This window comes from Ambystoma mexicanum, chromosome 7p, assembly GCF_040938575.1.
Source record: "Ambystoma mexicanum isolate Mex_15411 chromosome 7p, UKY_AmexF1_1, whole genome shotgun sequence".
NCBI lineage: Eukaryota > Metazoa > Chordata > Amphibia > Caudata > Ambystomatidae > Ambystoma > Ambystoma mexicanum.
The window spans coordinates 883,047,624-883,067,900 of NC_090939.1; positions in this window are offsets into that span (position 1 = coordinate 883,047,624).

The window sequence follows — 20,277 nt, forward strand, 5'->3', positions numbered from 1 at the left end:
AGGGAGGTGGTAGTGGGGGTAAGTGCTGGGGTGCCTGTGCTCGTGGGTGAGCAACAGATGAAGTGCAAGGAATGGTAAGTGCGAGCCTCCAGGACGGAGGGTGTGCTGAGGATAGACAGAAGCTTGGGGCGATTCGGTGTGGGAGGTCAGTGCCCCCAGGATGCATAAGGGCCCTGGACACCAATCAAAGCAACTGTGAAATTAGCAGAGGAGAGAACTGGGGAAGGAGGCAGTAAAGAGGATAGTCTTGAGGAGCTTCTGGAATTAAAGAAAGTCTTGCTCAAGAAGCAGAGGGAGAGGAAGGCTGTTCCATGAGAGGGAGCCCGCTGAGGAAAGTGTTCGACCTCCAGCCCTCTGTTTGGCTAAACACTTTACACAAAAAGAGTTGGTGCCAGAGGAACGCAGAGGTCTAGAGGAAGAATATTTAGTAAGAGAGAGTTGCAGATAGTGTCGTCCCCGGCCCCAGATAGCCTTGTGGATCACACAGAGAGATTTGAATTTAATCTGCGAAGCAACCGGGAGCCAGTGAAGACTTTTTAGGGCAGGTGAGATGGGGCCCCTGGGTTTAAGGCCAAGGATAAATCTTGCTGCCGTATTCTGGATTAGCTGGAGGGGTCGCAGAGGTTTTGCTGTCATTGAGGCAGAGAACATTGGAAGTGCGCCAGGCCTGGATGGCAGATCGGCAGTCAGGGATGATGGAAGGTGCAAGAAAGTCAGAAGGAAGTTTGAAAATGTACTTATGAGAGTTAATGTGTTTTGATTGCTGATGTGCAATGTTTTACATTGCTGAGTGTTCCCTAGTACAGTGATTATCATTGTAATGCATTACCTAGTTCCTCTGTTCACTGTTATTCCTTACCTATATGCATACATTTATTTCCCACAGTAAAAAACTAAAAAAAACACGTGCATGTAACTAGTCACCATTTTAGGTACCCACTGGTACTTACCTGATTGCCCGTGCCTGAAATGGAATCCTTGTGTATTTGATGCATACATTTAGACAACGAACATGGCGGATAAACAAGTCCTGTGCGGCAGGGCCTATGCGGAAGTCTTGTATCAGACCGTCTGTATGTATAAACCGCACACGCCTTTCAAGAAATCTGACTCATTTGTAATTTCTTTTCAAACCATCAAAGTAGCGTGGATTCACATTATGTATCGTTCGCTAAGTTGTTTGTGTTTCCCAATATGGGAATTTATAGAGCACACAAATTGGCCCTGAGCAATTCCTCATAGCATAATGTTAGTCTACAGCAGTCCCAAAAATGTTTGAGGCTGCCAATGTCTCTTAGACAACGCCAGCAGTAATTACAGTCTCGAGTTCCTTGTGTCTGCGTTCTCCAAGAGGTGTTCAACATTTGGAGTATACTCTTTTGCTGTTTGCACCGTAGATCCAATGCAATGTTCGTATTCTGTGTGACAACGTCGAGTGCATTTTTTTGGCAGGTGACCTTAAATGATACTGAATTCGAAAGGGGGCGTGGTGGCAGCTTTGGAAAGCAGTGTATAGTCTACCAACGAGAACAATGGCGGCGTTGAAACACATGCCGGGGCCCAGCAGAGGAAGTAGTATTGCTTACACGGTTTACTGAACTCCACAGTTCTTAGACAGGAACACGGCAAGGAAAGAAAGTGAACAAGTACATCTTTCTGAACTGTGACATGAATGGTCGAACACGTAACGAAAATAGCAAGAAGTTACCACATCTCGGCGTGCTCCTTTAACGAATCGGTTATGGGTGTGAGAAAAGGTGTCGGGCCCTCTTCATCGACACAGTCCTTCCAAAGAATTTCAAAAGTCGGTGCAAACAATGTATTTGCTCAATACTTTTTCACACCTGGGCAATGTTTACACTAGTGGTAATCGGGAATGGTATTTGCACTATAGGGCAAACTTTGCCTTGGTGCAAAAACGCACTGGAAGAAAACATATTTGCTCTAATGCTAGTACTGTGCAAAGTTACTAGAATATTAAAAATGTTTTTCTTACCGAAGAAATTCATGTAAATGGCCAGCCTGCACAGACTGCATCCCATTTTTTCTGTGTCGGCCCATCTGCTGTAAGCGTCTGTTAGGCTGTATCTTTGCTCAGTTGCTCCTCGAGACTGCCCCCTACCGGCCAAGAAGGCGCAGTTTGATTTGGGTTCACAGTTTAGTATGGAGGTGCCCGCCCCCCTCACCGCTGCCATTTCACCACATTTGGTGAAACTGCTGTTTTGCTGCATTTTTGTGGTGTCTGCTCAATGGCTTCTAAAAGGGGGTGGAGGGTAAAGTGCTTCAAGAGGTGACGTCAGAGAGCGTGATTATGTTTTTGAAAAGGTTATACGATTGCATGGTCTGCCAGGCAGCTTGTTGACCGACAATGGACCCCAATTTTTTTGTGTCAAGTTGGAAAATGTTATAGTGGAGAATGCATTGCGCATACGAAGACATCTTGGGTCGTTTGAGAGGGTGAACAAGATTATTAGGGGAGCTGTTAGAAAGGCAAAGGCAGCGGGGGCAGGATGTGGAAGCAATAATTGTCAGACATAAGGCAATGTTCTTGCCTCACTCCATCACCGGACTAGCCCCTTTTGAGCTGTGAGAGTGTGTTCCACCTGGCTGAAAAGGCGCAGTCCGTATGGCTGGAGGGAATGTGAAGTGTGTGGCCAGGCGGGTAAGATGCATGAAAAGATGAGGGACAAGCATGCACAATGTGCAAGGACACGGATAGTAGATTTGAAGGACGGTGACTATATGAGAGGGAAAAAGCCTGTGGCTGTACCCAAGGGGTAACCCTTCATATTTTGGACCTGTAAGGGTAGAACATGTAGTTGAGCATACTGTGGAAATAAAGTTAAAGCGTGTGGAACAGCAGTAGAGTTATTAAGCTTAAGAGTCAGATGCTATTGTAGGTTCCTCCTGTGGTAGTCAAAGGGGAAGGTGTGTGGTAACTTGGGGTGGTTGTCAAGCAAATGGGAGGTGTGCTGGTGCAGTAAGGTCACTTGGAATGGGTTGGTATTCTTAGAATGTGAGAGATGTGTTCTTACCTCCATGTCCCTCTTCTTCGTCCCAGTACTTACCTTTGAGTCTGCTCCGTGCTCACAACAACTCCCTTTTCAAGCTGACCTCCCCTGGCTCTTCCCCTGCCAGGAGGTATAATCTCCCACATACCCAAAATACAACAGTTATTTTGTCGGAACTGATGGGCCCTCTCTGTGCGGGGCATCTGAGGGGCAACAGCTGGTGGCCCTGGCTTGGCGGGTCCATGGTGGGGCTTGGTGGCTGCTCTGGGGGGCCCGTGGATGGTGTCTGGTGTCCTTGGGCAAGCAGGGTGTGCCTGTTGGTCTCTGGACTTGGTGCATGATTTGTCTTGGGGCCGGGGTCTCCATGCCCCGCCCTGGAAGTCTGGTAAGTGTGCTATGGGGAGGACGTTGGAGGGCTTCTGGCTTTGCCACCATGCCTCCTGGTGCCTTGCGGCTCCTGTTCACAAAGGTGGGGCAGGAACTGCCTCCTTTGGTCCTTGGCTGGGTTTCCCAGTGTGCAGGTACCTGCTGGGGGCCCTGCCTCTCCCGGTCTGCATCTCTGAGGTGGGCTGAGTACCCAGGGACGGTGGCGCTCTGGGCTGGCAGCTCAGTGCTGCATGTTCCTTTTCAACACCTGGCAGTGCGGCTCTTCCGCTGGAGGGGGTGGGTGTGCCTGGCCCTTTTGGTTCCGCTACGGCACAATGCTGCCTGGTTGCTAGGCAATCTGGTTGCCGCACTGGGTATTCCCCCCCAAACTCTTTTGAATGGCAGTCGGGACACTATGGAGGTGTGCTCTGGTGGCTCTGCCTGATTTCACTATGGGGAAGCGTGTTATTAAGAGAAAACATGAGAATTTGGCCTCTTCCTGCAGGGTGGCTAAGAGGAGACAGGTGGCTGCCTCTGCTCCTGGGGTTTCCAGTAAGGACTTTAAGGCACTGTTTAAAGAATTCTTGGCCAGCTGTGCTGTAGGGCCTGGAGTGTCTCAGCCTGTACCTGTGACTTCCTCGTCTGGTTCTTCTTCCTCAGATGCGACTGAGTCTGACCTTTCTTCTGAAGATGATGAGGCCACCGGAAAGTACTTGGACCGGGATGAAGTCCAGCCGGTGATGGACCAGATCTTTATGTCTATGCGGTTTCAGTAGCCGTCGGTGGTGGAGCGGGCTGCAGTTTAAGCATTCTCCCAAGCTGGGTCTTACTTTGATTTCAGATATTTGGGACAAGATCCTGCAGTCTGTAGGAGATCTCCATGCCCCGCTTTATGGCTAAATTGTATCCCCTCAGAGATGAGGAATCCCGGCTGCTGGCCACGGTGGAGGTGCATGACATTCTGGCTAGCCTGGTGGGATGTTCCTCCATGTCGGCTGATGAAGCGGCTGTCAGGGACCCGGTGGACAGGAAGGTGGATTTTGCTCTCAAGAAATACTACGTGGGGTGTCTTCTGGCTTTGAGGTCCAACACCTATGGCTCCTTTGCCGCTGACACCATGTTGGTTGGCTTTTGGAAACTTCGGCAGTCTCTGGATGATGGCGCTGACTGTTCCCAGCTCCTGTCCGACATGCAGAGGCAGACAGAGTTCATTTTATGGTGTGCACGGGACGGCTATGGCCATGGGCGCCAACATCTCTGGCTGGCAGCATTTGTGTCTTTGAGATTGGAAGGCAGAGGGATCCCAGAAGACTGCTACGTTGATGCTTCCCTTTGAGGGTCGGAAGTTGTTTAGGGACATTCTGGAGTCTAAAGTTCACTAGGTATTTAAGACGGATAAGCATGCAGACAAATTGAGGAAGAAGGTGGCGCCTGCATCTACCAGGGGTTTCCAGCCTCCTTGCAAGTCTTATGTTCATCGTCCCCCGACTGATTGTAAGAAGCAGAGTTTCCGGGGTCCTTTCCGTTGTCCCAGGTCCCCCCTACGCCTCAGATGTCCTGATGCTCACTGTTGGGCGTTTGTCTCGCTTTTCTCGGATATGGGATTGCCTCCGATGCCTGGACTCATTCCACAATTCTCTTGGTGTACCGGCTAGACTTTGTTTCACCTCCTCCGGAGTCTGATCTCGGGGTGACTCTTCTGCCCAAGGACGTCTGTTGCTGTGTGGCATTGCGCACCGCCCTCCAGGACCTTCTTCAGAAGTGGGCTCTTATCCGGGTGCCAGCGTGCCAGAGGGGGACTGGTTTCTATTCCCGGGTGTTTCTGGTCCCGACGCCAGGGAGACTTTCCTTTTGGCTCATCATCAACCTGCCAGTTCAGTTATCTGGAACTTAAAGTCGCATCAAACACACAATCAACAATATACATATAATAGGTCAAAAATAAAAATAAAAAATAAAAACATACATAGAAGAGTACAAAAAAAGAAGAAAAAAAATAATGTACAGCCATTGAGAATTAAACATGTAATCTAGAAATGTTCTGCTTCCAGTAAACGGGCATGTAATGAGAAGGAGTTTTCGACCTTACTGGTCGCTGCTTTTTTTGTTCAGGAGGCGTGTGCGGCCAGGTTTGCGAAAAGAGGTCTTAATGTGGGTCACCAAGCTTCGAGTTAACGATAACTTGCGGTTTCCCGATAAGCGCAACCAATAAATAAGAGGTTGCAAATATATGAAGTCCTGCACACGAGCTAGGTCAAGTTCTTCGTTCAATAATTACCCTGGGAAACCCTGAGATACACCCATTCATTTAATCAGAAATTGATTTTCGTAGCTTGGAAGGACTTTGACTGTTGAGGGCCCCAAACGGCAGCGCTGTCGGTCAGTAACGGTGCCATTTTTGCCGAATAGATACGGAGAGCATGCTCTATTGTTCCCTGACGTGAGTGGACTAGTTTAGGTTGTGCGTAATTGTGACGCCTAAATAACAGACAGACGAGACCCATTCCAGCTTCCTATCCTCTGCTACTATTGCGTTGGCCTGGGGTCATGACCATTTATTTCCCTATATTGATTTTCAAATCTTTCTTGCCCATATAGTTGCTTAAACCGGGTCACCAATGTTTGCAGTGCTGATTCTGTCCTTGCAATTAGGACTGCGTCATCCGCATACAGCTTTATGCATATCTTTTGCCCATTTACCCTGGGAACATCACTCATCAAGCCAGACAGTTCTCTTGCAAGTGAGTTTATGTAAAGCTTATAAAGGAGGGGAGCGATTACGCACCCCTGCATCACTCCTTTAGTTACGGGGAATGCCTGAGTTGTTTGACCTGTGTTCCCCACTATCACTGACCAGTTTGAATGTAGCTGGAGTAAGATTTGTTGCATATCTTCTGGCATACCGAGATCACACAGGACTTCCCAAAGTTTATCGTGAGTTACACTATCAAAGTCAGTGGAAAGGTCCATAAAACCCAAGTAAATAGTTCCTACTGGACTCAGACGTACTTATCCAAAATCAAACTCAGATTTAGTATTTGGCCGACCGTGACAATTCCCTCGCGAAAAAAATATTGGTACTCACTCAGGATCTGATTTTCTTTGACCCAGTCCATGATCCTGCCATGCAGCACTCGCCCGAACCATTTAGCGGAGGTATTGAGTAAGGAGATCAAACGATTATATGCCAGGTCACTTTGATTGCCCTTTTTAAAGACTGGCACAATAATTGCATCCCTCCACAAAGGCAGCACAGTCTTCGAGTGCAAGATTGTAATAAAGATTAGGTTGTGTACCGGAACCCAGACCCCAATCTCGATTGGAACTGAGTCTGGACTGGCTGCTTTCCTATTGGCCATCCCTGCAAGAGCTTTGGCAACTTTGCTCATCAATATCGCTGGGCTAGAAGCAGTTGCATGCATGGAATTACAAGTAGGAGTATTCCGGGTAGCTAAATCTATGTTACTCTTATCGTTCCTGTCACTAGGGCTAACGTATATAGGGATGAAAAATGTTTAATCCACTTGTCTTCCCCCACTAGGTGTGTATGATTTTGTCGGGGATGGCATTGTGGCGCAGTCCTTCTGAAATAACTCTCCAGTATTCCCTTAAATTGGTTGACACGGACGCCCTCTCTAGTTTAAGCCAGGCTTGTCTAGCATGCTCCTGCTTGCCATTTTCTATGGACATCTTGTAAAATGCCCTCGCTTGGGCTACCACCTCTTGGTCTCTACGTTGCTGCCTAGGTGCAGTCAGAAGGGCGTGCTTTGTGAACTTGCATTGGGTGCTTAACCACTGTGATTTACCCCGACCTCTCTTGTGAGAAGGTTGGGATCTCCCTGAATCCCTGGGTGATGAGTGCAAATATGTCCGTCCAGGCATGCCATTTAACCTGGTCGGCAGTTACGGGGCATAGACAGGTCTGCAGATTATGCATAATAATATGCATTACCTGGGGGACCAAGTGGTGGGGGTCCACCTGCCCCCAGAGTAGTGTTTTATACGTGGGTAGGTCGACCTCATTGCTCCTCGAAGTAGATACGCCAGCTCAATGCTATAGTGTCAGGACTAATGGATCGTGATTGCTTTCTACTCGACGGATCACCTCAAAATCTTTGATCCAGGACCAGTTTTACAGACCCAAAATAAAATAATCAAAAGTTGTACGGTACCTTGCATTGGTCAAAGTATACTTCCCCGGGATGTCAGATGGGAATCTACCGTTCACTAGTCAAAATCCTGTCTCAATAAGGGCATCCATGAGTTTCTTGCTCCGTCAGTCCGTCTCTGGTTCTGTTAGTACAGGCGAATGGATACCAAATGCCATATCTTCTTCTGCTATGCCTTCAATAGTGCCAGTGTAGTCGTCTCATTTTAAATTAAAATCACCACCCAATAAAAATGTAGATCCCAGTCTGGAAACAACACCATTTTTGGCAGCATATCATTCTTCCAGTAGCTCATCAGTGGCACACCATTGTCTCTTTCACCCAATGCATTGCGCCACGAGGAACCATCGCACAACTCTACATCTACAATGAGCATGCCAAAAAAAGATAAGAACAAGCCAGACCTTTTAACCGTTGGTGACCTACATATGTAGCGAGCCCACCACGGTTCCTCCCTTTTGAGGAGGGACACACCTTTACATTATATGCCTTGAAGTCCCCATATGAATGTCATCAGTGGACCAAGTCTCCTGTAATAGCAGAATGTCTGCATTCCCCAAAGATACCATGCAATCGGGGTCTTTAAGTCTAGAGTGCAGGCCATTGACGTTCCATGATATGATGGGTTATTTATAACGCGCTTAATACCTAGAGGTTTCTAAGCGCAGACCCGGGGATCGAACCTGTGTTGCTTCGTGTCGTTTTGCTTACAAGGCGAGCACGTTGCCCATAAGCTATCCTCCTGAAATGTGATGATGGTTAAGGTTTAAGCAATAGTGTCATCCTTAGGAACTGGACAGCTGGGATATGCGTAATACAGCCATAAACAGTCTCCTTCACGGTTCTAATAAGGCTGAATAAAGAAGACCTAACCAATACACCATCCAAAGGGGCTTGGTTAATGTCCATCATGTCCATCGTCGTTAAGAGAACCAGAAGGCCATTGAACTTTGATTGTGCGCAGCCACCTGTATTCGCACCACTCTTCTGATAGATCACTGTGGTTTCACAAAGTGAAGTGTGCCATGCGTCATATAGATGGCATAGTGCGTAGGGTTTGTCTGGATGGACTTCCACGCCTCTCAATGCTGTGGCATCTGCGCAGTTCAATATGGCTGACCGCAAAAACTGGTCTGCCATTCCAAATCTCATGTTGCAGCCACCGCAATACATGCAGTCTGAGAGAACCCTTGTTACGGTAAACATTTGGAACTCTAGGCCAGAAATCCCCAAGGTCTTAGTTATTGCTTTGATTAAAGATCTCTTATAATAATACTTATTGCCATGATTCAGGCCTTTAAAGCAGCAGATTATGTTTCCTTTCCTCCAGCCTGCCAAGGGGTCTGCCTCAGAATTGTTTATTACTTCCCGATTGCCCATGGGTACCAACGCCTTCTGATTTGTCGAGGATTATTCCAAAGGCTGCCCCCCCTTTCTTGGTGCAGCTTGTGGTTTCTAAGTTGGCTGAGGCCTCACCAGGAGTTGGTGGCACGAGTAGCAAGGTCGTTCATGGTAATGCTTGGGTTCCATGAGCCGTTCCGCAAGCGCCCCCAAAGGGGTCTCTGATTTCCAACACCAAGATTTTAGGCAATGGTTTTTAGCACCCTCAACAGTGGGGCCAGGTGCTAAAAACCATTGCCTAACAATCAGGGTTGAGCTCTGTTGGAGCCTCAGCTTCCAGGCTCGTGGATCTTTGGTCAGAAATGTGATTTAGAGCAAGTTCAGTTTGTGGTTGCAAATTTATTGCATGTGGCTTTTGCATAGTTCTTTTTATTGCTCAGCGACACTTGGAAGGGTCGGCCTCCAACCAATTTTATAAAGGCATTTATCCAGTGGCTGCTCTAAACGTTGCTCATCCCTAGCACGTGAGATTTGCAGTTTGTGAATCTCATCTTTGATGTCGTCTATAGAAAGGTTGATTTCATTCAGCCACAGCCCCAACATCCCTGTCTTCAGCGAGAGGATGAATATCTCTTGCAGTCTGTCATCCTGGCTGTGCTTTATGGGTGAATTGATTGGTTTAATCTCGATTTCCAGGACACATATTACCATGTTCCGATCTTCCGGAGTCATCGGGACTTTGTGCGGTTCAACATGGGGCAGGATCGTTTTCAATTCCGGGCTCTGCCTTTCCGTCTCATATCTACTGCGCAGGTCTTCACAAAGTTGTGGGCTCCCCTGGTGGTCATTGCACCTGTCTGAGATTTAGGTGTATCCTTACTTGGATGATTGGTAGATCCGGGTCCCGGCTCCGGGTGCTGGCCCATCTTCGTCTTGTCAGCTGAGCCCTGGTCTGGTGTTTTTTTTGCTCAATCTTCCAAAAGCCCACTTGTACCCCTCTCAGACTCTGCAGTTCATCTGTGCCCACTTCTGCACCCGGGAGGGGATGGTTTGGCTCCCGCTGGCCAGGGCCTCCCAGCTCCAGTCACTCTTGAAGGATCTCTTACGCAGGGACTGGGCTACAGCCAGGGAACCTTTGTGTCTCCAGGGTCACATGGCTTCCTGCGTCTTTGTGGTCCCCTGGGCACGGCTGTATTTTTTTAGACAGTTGGTGCATCACCTGCTGTCCCCTTGGTGTCCTATGTCCCTTTGGTACAACTCTTTGATCCCAGTTAACTCTCCCCTCAGGGAGTCTCTTCGCTGGTGGTTGGTCAGGGTATCCAGTCATTTTATTGCGAACAAAACAGAGTGGTACATAACAGAGCAGACAATAACACCGAAAAGATTAAATAAATATATAAAGGGTAGTGGGGTAAGGGATTAATATGGGTCAGGATGGCGTTGGGGTGGCTTTAAAAGGGTGGGAAAAAAGGGGGACTTGGGGTGGTGACCCCCACAAATAAAAAAATTAATTTGGTGTTGTTCGATGTTTTGTCCACTCTGTTATTTACCACTCTGTTTTTGTGTCGTCGGTAATATCACATATAACCTTTGGTCAGGTCCCATCCCCATAGGGGCGTTCCCTTGTTCCCTTGTCTGTTCATTCGTACCACCAATGCCAGTGACCTGGGATTGGGGGGCAACTCTCCAGGACTTGTCTCATCGGGCCAGGTGGTCTCTTCAGCAGCCAACCTTGCAATTGGAAAGTTGGCTGCTGTTCTGCAGGCTATGGTGGTCTTCCAGCGTTCGATCCCGTGGAAGGATGATCTGGTTCGGACAGACAATACAGCTGATCTGGCTTATATCAACCATCAGGAGGATCTGGTGTTGTCAATTGGGGCCTGGGCTGAGTCTTCCACCTCTGTGACCCCCACAGAGGGCTCCCTAAACTAGCACCCCAAGGTGCTGCTCAATGCACCACCTCACTAACGAGGAGTAGGACTGTAGGTATCACCACATGGGTTTTCCCAGGATTACTGGCAGAAAATGCCAGTATTACTGGAAAATCCGGACTCGCGATATGCCGCTAATACCGTTGTGCTGGTAATACCGGCGCAAGAGTCTGGACCATCTGGTATTCCGTTGCTGGTATTACCAGAGATGAACATTCCAAAAGGTCCTACCTCCGGCACCGGTGTTACCGGCTACAGTGTTTTCACCAACTTGTGTTGGCCGGAACGGTAAAAGTGCTGGTAAATGGAATTATTGGCACTTTTACCGTATACAGTCAATCTCGTAATGAGCCCCAATAACTACAAGCAGGTGCCATATAACACAATGGGCCTCATTACACGGTAGGCGGTAACCATGACGCTATTAGCACCATTGTTGCCGCCGGTATTATACTGTGTCCGCCTTGGTGGATGGTGGAATTACCGCCCTACTCCAAGGTGAGCGGGGGCGGTAATTCCCCATTCACCAAGGCCCTTCCCCATTCCCATTTTTGCCCCAATAGGGCATAATGGGAATGGGGAAGGCGCAAATTACGGTACCGCAAATTGCGGTGCCGTAATTAGCACCAAGGTCCCTTTGCGGCACCCTACTTTAACGGCTGGTGAAACCAGCCGTTAAAGTCGGGTCCCGCAAAGGGAACTCGTAGTAAGGCGGTAAGGGTTAACGGGCACCGGTAGCATTACCGGTGACAGTTAACCCTTACCGCCTTCCGTGTAATGAGGCCCGATTTTTTGTTGTTGTGTGTCTTGAAACTTCATTAGTAAAACTCAGAGGACATTTCTTTTGGCACACCATACTTTATGTTCAGGAAAATGGAACCAGGCCTTTTGTTGAGATGTGTTTTTTTAACTAGTAAATGTATGTAGTAGCCCAGAATAGTTCAGGCTTTGGCCTAGCCAGTCAGCAGAAGCATGCCAAAAAAAAACAGCCCAATAAAATAAGCATTTCCACTTTAGTTGCAAGGTCCCTGCCCACGCACCAGGTGGCAAGAAATCCTGGCTACACCACTGATGCCCAGTGACCTTTTTTTCAAGCCTTTACTACTCACCCTTCCAGGGAAGGGAACCCTGGGAGAATGCGAAGGCTGGAGGGAAGCAATTTGAAACTTTTAGTTGTCCCTGCGTTTTTAGTTCATTATATCCACCATAGCTCTCAAAACACACCTACTAATCAGCTGACTCACCCGCCAAGCTCTCTAGACGCCCATACACTTCAATGGGCTCTCACCAACCACAACACGGAAATGGGATGATTTCACCTGCCCTGACAACACTAAAGGTTGAGAGCTATGCATCCACTGAACCAAGTACACTTTACTGCCACCGCGTTTATTATTTTGTCCCCCATTGTAAGAATGTCTTCAAATCTTTAGTTTGCGGGTTTGTCTAGTCTTGGGATCCTGGTCCCTGGTGTGATAGAACGTGTAAGTGCCATCTTGCCAGCATTTGCCTTCATGCAGGGACATTTTGATCCAATAGATCACCCACTCTGGGCTATTTTTCAGGGTAAACGTGCCTTTATCCTTTCATTTTGTGTTCCGTCTCCTTTTTGTGACTTTTTGTCCCTGCAGCAAGGTGGAGTTTGTATCGCAGCTTTGCTTTTCTCCGCCATCTTGGAAAAGCACCCAGTTTTACGTATGCATGACGTTTTATTGAAAATTGCATGCAGTGGACCAGCAACATGTAAGTGCAAGCGTTGGCAGCACCCTGCATGAAAATAGCCTGTAGTGTGAAATGACCCCTTATTGCTGCAACTGGAACATTGTCCTTGTTCTCATTATGATAAGAGTGAACGGTCAGAGGTTACATGCCCGCCTGATATATTATGGCAAGAAACATTTGAGGAGAGTTACTCCTATGACATTTGAATAAATGTACATGTTCAGAAGTAACCGGGGGTGCTTCAATGACACTTATCATTCGGTCCATGTACGGCTCGTACCAAATCTTACCCCCACTGACCATGAGACTGGCTTCTGTGCCCACGTTCTCCCAAACACATGAGTGTTCCTCGATTTTTCCTTTTCCTCTTTTTGAGTTGCTTAGTCGCGACACCACTGGTTCTCAACTTCCCTAGTATGCATGCATTCATGCAACAGTCTATTGCAAACTTGCCAGAGGCTTTCTCTTAACTTGAAACCTGTTTAGGGCTTCTTCATTTATGACCCATGAGAAAATGCACCCTTTTTCTCTGTTCACTTTATTTGGTGACACATCAGACTTAGTGCCTCATCACGAGTTGGGCGGTAGCCCTTAAATGCGGCGGTAACGCTATTACCGCCGCATTTTAGGGCTGGCCCTAATATGAGTTGGCGCTGAAAGTTTGGAGTTTTATCGCCAGCTTTTTGCTGGAGGTAAAAATCCTGCTTTCTGCCTGTTTTCGGTGCAACTAGGGTGCGCTAATTGCACCGACGCTAATAAGCGTGCGCTAATTGCGCCAGCGCTAAGAGCACCCCCTAACCCCATTGTGTCCAATGGACCCAATGGGGAATGGGCACTTACCGCCTTACCGCTACTCGGGATCCGGCGCAAATTGTACCACACCAAGCAGAGGTAACGCTATTTGCACTGGCGGTATCCCGGTGCTATTACCGCCGGGATTCCGCCAGACTTGTGATGAGGCCCTTATTGTGTCTTGGAATATTCATGTTGGCAACCTATTAAAATACATTTCAAACCATCAGAAACTTTGAAAAGAAGGCACTCTTAGGATCAGTTCCCCTTCTGCCAGAGCAGGGGCACTAACACGCATTTTCTAGGGAGCTAAAATATTCAGTCAGTCTTTGTCCGAGGGTGGCATTGGTCACTGCCCACTGCCAAAAAGACCAGTCCCCGAAAAAACACAAACACCTGCACTGGCGCTTTGAAACACAATTCTGTTGTATAAGCAGCAAACAAATACTCAATAAAATAAAAATTAAATAAATGGTAATGTTAGTGGGAATTCCAAGTCCCGAAAAAATGTTGTAATTCTTAAAAGCATACTGAGCAAGTAATATTGATAAAACATTAAATGATTTGAATTCCAACTCATGGGAAGATTAGCAGTCCTACCCGAACATTTTGGTTCGCACCTGTGTCATATAGTGTATTATAAAGCACAACTGCCAGTAACATTAGTAACACATGAAAGGGGTTACATGTCAATTTGTAGGAGGGTTTGGGAGTTCTCCAACAAAGAATCATTGACATATAAAATAGTTACACAGTACCTCACCTGTGGTAACTATCTGAGCTGTCTGGGTGGATAGCTCAGAAGTAATGTGCTCGCCTCTCACATGGAAGAGCCTGTCCTTTGCAAGTTCGTATCTCATGGCAAGACCAACGTAGCCTTTCATTCTGTATGTTTGATAATTAAAGTATCATAAAATTAGGTATTCACTTTTGTTTTAGTCTGCTTTGAAGCAGGAGGAATCTGTCATGAAATGCTATACAAGAACACAAACAATTATACCTGGCATATGCAATGAAATATGGCATTTGTATAGCACCTTGTCCCATTGGTATGGCCTCCAAGCGCTGTAGGTGAACGCCCTTCGAGGACCGAGTCCGAGGTATAAGAGATCGGTCAAAGGAATTTACAGTGAGTGTGTGCATTTTAGCCAGTACTCAGGTAGGTAGGGGTGGCTAAGTCCCTGCTAGCGACCCACGCACAGGTGGCTTGCGGCTGGGTGCTCTAAAGGCTGTCGGGAGGGTGTGCGGGTCAACGAGACTGATTATGTGTCCAGCTAGACCACCTTTTTAATTGTGGGACTTAGCTGCATTCTAGTGGCAGAGGTGTTGTGCGATGTGTCATCAGGTGGCGTATGATTGCAGATGCGTGCAGGTGGGTGACCGTGCCTGCTGCTATTTTCCATCGACATGGAGTGCGATACGTACCCATGAGCTCTGGGTGGTTTCATATATGAGGCATTAACTGGAGTTGGATGGTATTACTAAGGCATTTGAGGCTTCACTTGATTTATGATTGCATCACCTTAACATGTGAGGGCTGCTCTTCACATTTGGTGACTATACAATGCTTAAGACATTAACAGTTATCACTGTGGCCCTGTGCATGACATATGATAACAACAACTAGACATGGAGGGCGAACATTACATTTGGTGAATAAATGATATATGTGAGACATTTACTAGCATTGGATGGAGTTACTGAGGCATTTGACGTTGTGATTACATAGGATTATGATGGCAGCACACGTAAAGTCGGGCCTTTAAAATAAAAAGTGCATTAAAGCCAAACCACATGGTTTGTCAATCCTTACCTTTTCACTAATTATATTCCTCTCTCATGGTATTTATATTTATAATTCTTGTGAGTTGCTCTCACTTTCCACCCGTGACGGTGGCAGTCTGCCCTTCGCAATTGACCCTAAAGTCAAAGTTTAAGGTAAGTAAATACTATAATAATAATAAATCTTTATTTGTAAGTGGTTTTCAAATAAAACCTTTACAAAACACTATTTAAAACGAATAGAACAATTAAAAGGATAAAATAACAAATACACATTTTGAAAGAAAAAGACATATTTGACTTCATTTACAAAACAAAATACAATACATTTACACAACCCTGCAAAATAAAATTTCCCTGAAGTATTTTACATTTTTCATGATAAACCACATTCAATTTTCAAAAACCTTACAATTGCTAACTGCAGGGATGTTTTCTTTTCAAATAACATGTTTCCATACTTGATTTGGAATTACTTTTGTTACATCTGATACGAAGCTAGAAAAATAGAGTAGTCTTTTTTCTACCAACTTGGGACATTCCAATAAGAGATGTCTTAAAGTTTCTTTTGCATCATGAGAATTGCAGAACCTGCACAAAATTGATACATCAGGCCCTTTAGTTCTTGCAGAAATGATTTCCCCCGTAGATAAGATATTAAATCTCAATCTCATATAGATGTTACGATAACCTCTATTAGGAAAGATGTATAAATAAGGTTCCATATTTCCTAGAGATTTATAGTATGAGATCATATGTGAATACAACCTGTATGAGGACAGTTCTCTAATAGTTTCCGCCCAGTCTACGTTTTGTAAGAGTTCTTTTACTTTTCTTGGATTTGTTACTAACGTTGATATCGGGACACCAGCACTGCTTAATGTAGTTAACGATAAATTCATAAGTTTTGTCAGAAAAGCGGATTTTGGATACCCTTGTTTCAACTTGCCAAATTATTTTGCGTTTGTATTAGTAGATGGCGAAACAGAGATAGACATTTCCATTCCACTATACTCTTAAATGACTGTAGTCCTAATTCATAACGAATCGCATGTATAGGGACACACTTGGGCAAGCGAAACATCATTTTCCTTAGAGTAACCGTCTCAAGTCTATGTAAATCAAGTCTGCCCATTATGTATGGGATTTCGCTACCATACATGATCTGCGGGATTACTTTGCACTTGTAGAATCTAAGACAAGGCTTAAGAGAGAAATTTCCAAATTTTAAATCAACTACCCGCAATTGGGTCGCGTATGCTTTGGCCTTGGATAAGAAGTGTGTAAGAATAGATAGATTGTTACTTTTTGCATTAACCAAAAAACCCAAATAAATCATTGAGCTTCTGATAGGTAACCTATGCAGCCCCATACGCCAGTTTTTCAAGGGTGGCCTTCTCTTTCCTGTCAGGCATAGGATTAACGATTTTAATGGATTCACTACCAAAGCATTCACTTCCCTATATTTCCCAAATGCTGTCAATATGCGCTGGAGTCCTATTGGGGACCTATCAAATAAAAGGAAGTCATCTGCGTATGAACACCAGCACATCTTCTTGCCTTCTAGTATTGGTTGAATGAAGGCAGTAGGGCGTAATGCCTTTCCTATGTCAGAAGTATAGAGATTATATAAAGTTGGGGCAAAAATGCACCCTTGACGGAGGCCATTTGAGGTCTTAATAGGTGCAGAAAGAAGGCCTTCATTATTTAACCTAATCTGAATAGTAGAGCATTCATGGAGATGGATCAAGATGGCTAACAATTCGCGAGGTAACTGCATATCTAACAACTTCTTTCATAAGATTGATCTATTAACCAGGTCAAACGCAAGAGATAGATCCATGCTTGCCAAATAGAGCGGACTAGCCCCTTTTTGCCATCCCAGTTCTTGCAGGAGTGAAATTATCAACCCGCCCGCCAATGTTCCAATCCCCTTTCTAAAGCCAAACTGTGCAAAGGAATAAATCTTTTTGGTTGTAGCCCAAATTTCTATTCTTTGTAGAAGGAGGCTTGCATAGATTTTGGAGTCTGAATCCAAGAGAGCTATTGGACGGTAATTAGATGGCATGGATCGATCTCCCTTTTTATAGATCAGTATTATATAGCTCATATTCCAAGAAAAAGGAATACATCTAGTTCGGCTTATATCTTCAAAAAGTAGGAAGAGTGACTTGGACCAGATTTCTGGGTTCCCCTTAAACAAAATGTTTGCTAACCCATTCGGTCCCGCAGCATGGGAGGAACTAGATCTCATTATCCTCTCCCTTATCATGTTAATCGAGAAGTTGCCAGGCCAAGGTGTGGTCTTAAGGTTCTCACTCAGAGAACCTACCTCCTGTAAGTCACCAAGCCAAGGTGTGATCTTAAGGTTATCTCTCACAGAACCTACCTCCTGTGAGCCACCATATAGGTTCTCAAAATGATTTTTCCATGTGATCTCATTGATTGGATTCAGATTAGAGGATTGAGAAGATCTTGAGGATTTGTTTATAAGCTGCCAAAAGTGCTTAGATGAATTATTTTTCAATGCAGTCAGCATTTCCTCATTATCTTCTTCAAATAATTTGTGTTTATGTGATTTAGACCAATTCCTATAGACTTGCTTGATGCCTTTGATCTCCCTTTGTTTGATATCATCTTCTATGTTAAGACGATGAAAGTTTTCAAGCTTTAGGATAGCACCCAATCCCACAGGGGGAATGATGAACGTTTCAGCAATATTGATGCCCATGTCTAACTTTATTGCTAATAGGAGTCCCCCCTTAGGACGGCCTAAGATCCCTTGGGAGGCAAGGAGGTGATGGCATTCAAAACCATCTATCTGAGTGGGCGAAGTCATCCAGGTTTCCTGTATGCAAATAATATTCTTTGTTCTCAAGTAGTTGCATAATTCCATACAAGACTACAAATGAGAGCTCCCTCTTGAATTCCAGGAGAGAATAGAAACATGGGTGCTTCCTGCTAATGTTACTGTTTCAGATTTTGCAGTCGGGCGATAGAGTCTCTCAGGCTTGAGGCTAGCCATCTCCAGTTTGAGTCGTGCTCCTGGAGGATCTCTGACTCTTTTTTTTTTGCTCTAGATCACCCACGCCTCCCGATCTTTGGGCTTGGGTGAAATTAGAAAATTCTGATTGGATATTTCCATCTCCAAAATTTAGTATATCGAATCCCCTCTTGTTAAATTCATCTAATTCCAAGAGAACGTTCCGATATACCAATTTAGAGTAGAATATAATTCTAACATGATCATAACAGTCAGGATGTATAAAATCTATCCTTTTGATATCTGCGGAGGTCAAGTTTGCTAAATTCGGGATATCATTAAGCAACTGCAGAATTCTGTTTCTGTTCATAGGAGGCTGAAAGCCGCACTCAAAGAGAGGAAAGATGAGAATACTGGGAGAGTCTAAAAAGCCTGGAGTTCTCCAAGCTATATGTTTAAATTCTGTGTCCATGTAGTGTTTGGGCACCCTTCCTTCCCCAGCCACCCTATGTAATTGGGGTGGTCTAACAGGTATATGGGGCGGCGACTCTGAAGATGTGGGAAATGGTTCTATTGGCATGGCTGTAATTGATTCCATTACCTTCAAGGAGGGTGACTCTTCCCTAATCACTTGCTGCTTTTTAGACTATAGAATTGTATTACTGCCGGCCAAGGCAATTGGAGCCTGTGCTTCCTGCAATGTTTTATCCTTTAAAGCATCAGCGATAGAAGTGCTTATAAGCAGTCTAACCTCCATTTCGGTTAAAGAATGCTCAATAGATAAATTATCAATTGGATCCTTCGAGGCGCATGGGATCACTGAATGATTCTCTTTGTCGTGATACATTACTCCGGTTTCTTTAGTCTTCTCTTGAATCTGTGGGACCCCCGGGCTCAGAGTAATTTTAGGCCCTGTTGTCAATGGATTAGACAAATCAATGGGATGATTTATAGCCAAGGACTCATAAGGATATTTCGCCTTTAAAGGCGCTTCAACAGCAGCAGTTATAAGTGTTTTTATCTCGATGCCGCTCAAGGCAGGGTGCTCAAAAAAGCTAGATCCAGGGGCCTTCTGTGAGGACAAGTCCTCTACAGAATTTTCCTGGGTAAGGGGCACCAAAGTTGTTGGATCGGTTGATTCTAAGGTTTGAGCCACCTGCGGAGTGATATTTGTCAAAAACTCATTTGCCAGCGGATTCAAGGGGGTGATAGTACAATCTGACTTGTTTTTTCAGCTTTATGAAGAGATCGTAGGTCGCTTTTTGATGTTTTATGCCTTTAATTTTGATACTTTCATCCTCAATCACCTTACTGAGCCCCATGACTGATGTTGGAGTCAAACTCTTATGGGACATTTCATTTGTCAGAGGGTTCTTTGCATGCCTATACTTTCCCACCTGACCATTGTAAGGGAGTTCTTCTTTATCGGACTCTTGATCAGAAATCCCAACTTGGTCTTCTACTATTAGATTTTTCCAGGAATTTTTCGCGATTTTTCTTCTTTTATTGAAGAAAGAAGCATGTCCCTTCTTCCGATTTTTTTTGTTGCTCAGACAATTTTTATTTTTATTTTTATTATCTAGTTTTATTTGCCCGCTCCCTTCTTCTATCTCTATAGGATTTTTGTACTTGGATTTAGAAAGTTCCTCAGAGACTTTAAGGGGTTCAGAATTCAGTTGCGCGGCAGTCATATTTTTTGTGGCCAGATTGTCGTGCTCCATCCTAATGGGAAGTACGCCTGTAGCCATCAGTTTTGTGATCATTTTTGTAGGCAAAAGTTCGAATGCTTCGGTAAGTCTATTAGTTTGATCAATTTGCCTACCCATTAAAATACGATTTTCCATAAATCCAGTAGAATGGACTTTAAGTTCTTGCAATATGTCTCTTAGGAGTGTGCCAGTCTCTAATGTATTACCCAAATGCAATTCGTGAAAGGGATTAGAGGATTCCGAAGGGTGCTGAGTGAGGTCTCTCAGATCTACCTCGGCTGAGAAAAAAATCAGGAGGGGTATCTGTTAAGACGGATTTCTGAACTCTGTCCTGGTGGCGCAGAAGTTCAGAAGGCCAACCTAATTACTTGGAACAGGGTAACCTCTGGACAAGCCAGACCAATCAAGGTAGCGATCGCGGCGGTCAAGACTAGGTCTCAAGAGGGGTGAGGGTGACTGAAAGCCCGCAAT